This window comes from Calidris pugnax, unplaced genomic scaffold (assembly GCF_001431845.1).
Source record: "Calidris pugnax isolate Ruff unplaced genomic scaffold, ASM143184v1 scaffold105, whole genome shotgun sequence".
NCBI lineage: Eukaryota > Metazoa > Chordata > Aves > Charadriiformes > Scolopacidae > Calidris > Calidris pugnax.
In genome coordinates, this window is record NW_015090857.1 from 1,409,974 (window position 1) to 1,412,523 (window position 2,550).

A 2,550-nucleotide genomic window follows, 5' to 3' on the forward strand; every position below is an offset into this window, starting at 1 on the left:
CCACCCTGGTAGCCATTAATCCTCTTTTCCTGCTCGTTTTCACCAACAGAAGAAACTCCCCCCGCAAACACCCAGCAGGGGGGTACAAAAATACCCCCTTTGCTGTCGGAAAAGCAGCTCTCGCGGGGGAAGGGAAGGGAGGAAAGGGAAGGCTGGTCCAACCAGAGCATTTCCCATGGGCTGAGGGTTGCCGCCGGGTTCGGCCGACCTTAAGCAACGGAGGGCTGTCGAGGGGTTTAATTAAAGGCTGTAGTTCACTTTTGACAAATTTTCACCTATTATATTTACAAGCAGCACCTCTATAGCCAGGGTCTCCAGCTGAACTAAACCGGCTGGAGAAGGGAGAAGTGTGGAAGCTCTTCCTCGTCATTCAAATAACTTTGAAATGAGGCACGTTGATTAGTTGTGCATGGAAAATAACAAAGACTTTGAACGACTTTAATCAAATCAGTTTGACTCTTTTTTTTTGGTAACTGTAACACATTTAGAACTATGCCTGTTTGAAAGACCCACAGCAAGCTGGAAAGTTTAATTTGGGGCTTAGTTTCTAGTTAACCAAACTGTCTGCTTTGTTTCAGAGTTGCTCAGCGAATTTAAAACACATTTTTGCATATTCTGATGCTCACTTCGTGATTATGCATTCATACACTAGACCTCGATGTGAGCAGCGAGACTTGTTTGCAGACAGTGATTTTGTTTAGTCAAATTGAGAGAAGTCTGCGAAGGACTTCAAGGAGATTTAATCAAGCTAAGTGAAAGGCTGATGTAAAGGCACACAGAGTCTATCCCTGAATAATGCAAAGTAATGCAGGCAGAAAGGGGAAAACGCAACTCCTGTATCCCACAGAGCTCTTTTAATTACAGGAAAGTCCTAGAAACATTCTGGGTGGTTCTGTGAAAGCAGCTGATCAATATGCAGCTGTAATGAAGGCAAGGGCGTGTTGAAACAGTACCGGCAGGAGCTGAATCAGTGGTACACCCACGGCACCCTGCGCATCCATCCACCTCAGAAAGGACACCGTGTAATTAGGCAGAGCTGAGAGGACGAGGAAGATGATTAAAGGCAAGGAATCATCCCTCATGGGGCCGTACTGGGGAAAAAAAAAAAAAATCAAATGGGATTTTTGGGGGAACGTCAAGGTAGCAGGAGGAGACGGGACGCATCTTGGCGCAACGATGAAATACACATCGTATCCGCAATTACTTGGGCAAAACACAGCTAAGCTGCCCAATGCAGCACTAGTCACGTTATAGTTACATGATTTCTTACATTTCAGAGAAAAGGTGGACGTAAACACGAGTAACGAGAACATCCATAGCTGGATGTGCAAAGGGAGGTGTGGGAGACATGAAGCCTCACGCCCCCGCGTTCAGCACTGCAGCTTAAAAGCTTGCAAGAGCCTCCAGAGCCCGAACACCACCACATTGTATCCTTGGCTTTCCTGCACCTTTGTATAAAACGCCTACCCAAGATTTGTGGGACAGGGGCGATGGAGCTACTGAGTGGGACAACACACACCATCCACCACGGGCCTCGCACACGCCGTGTCACTGCTGCCCCACCAGCAACCCACCCTCCTCACTTCACTAAGAGCTCCCCACAGGGTAAAGGGCAGCAAATCAGAAAAAAAAAGGCTCTTGTGCTTTCCCTGAAAAAATCCTATTTTCATACATTCACAGAACAGCAGGGGTTGGAAGGAACCTCTGGAGATCATCTAGTCCAAGCCAGAGCAGGTTCACCCACAGCAGCCTGAGCAGCAACACATCCAGGTGGGTCTTGGGTGTCTCCAGAGAAGGAGACTCCACAGCCTCGCTGGGCAGCCTGTTCCAGGGCTCTGGCACTCTCAAAGGAACGAAGTTTATCCTCATGTTCAGATGGAATTTCTTGTGCCTGTTGCCCCTTTTCCTACTGTCGGGCACCACTAGGAAGAGTCTGACCCCATCCTCTTGACACCCACCCTTTCGATATTTATAAGCATTGATAAGATCCCCGCTCAGTCTTCTGTTCTCTGGGCTGAACAGACCCAGCTCTCTCAGCCTTTCATCATAAGAGAGGTGATTCCATTTCTTGATCATCTCTGTAGCCTCCACTGGACTCTCTCCAGCAGTTCCCTGTCCTTCTGGAACTGGGGGGGGGGCAGAACTGGACCCAATGCTCCAGGTGCGACCTCACCACAGCAGAGCAGAGGGGGAGGACGACCTCCCTCCACCTCCTCCCCACGCCCTTTTCTATGTGCCCCATATTCCTATTTTCACGTATTCCCAAGCCACGCTATTTCACCTGAGCGCGGCAGCCGCGGTTTCTAAGCTTGCCCCCCCACACATGAAAGAAGGGGGAATCCCTCCTCCCTCGGTCTCCTCAGGAAGCCCGCACCCCAGCGCCGTTCCCCTCCTCTCCCGGCCGTGAGGGGCTCGGCGGCTCCACGGGCCCCACAGCGCCGAGCCGCGGTCCCCCCTCAGCTCCGAGCACCTCAGGTGCGAGCCGCGGTCCCCTCAGCTCCGAGCTCCTCAGGGCCGAGCCGCGTTCCCCCCCAAGCTCCGAGCCCCTCA

The 2,550-nt window shown here is 51.3% G+C and overlaps 1 protein-coding gene across 1 annotated transcript in view; it reads right to left on the minus strand.

Annotated features, from left to right (window-relative positions):
- The window catches only part of BAG2 (BCL2 associated athanogene 2), a 10,685-nt gene that overhangs the window by 7,371 nt on the left and 764 nt on the right, over positions 1-2,550 (minus strand). The gene's annotated exons all lie outside the window — the stretch shown is intronic.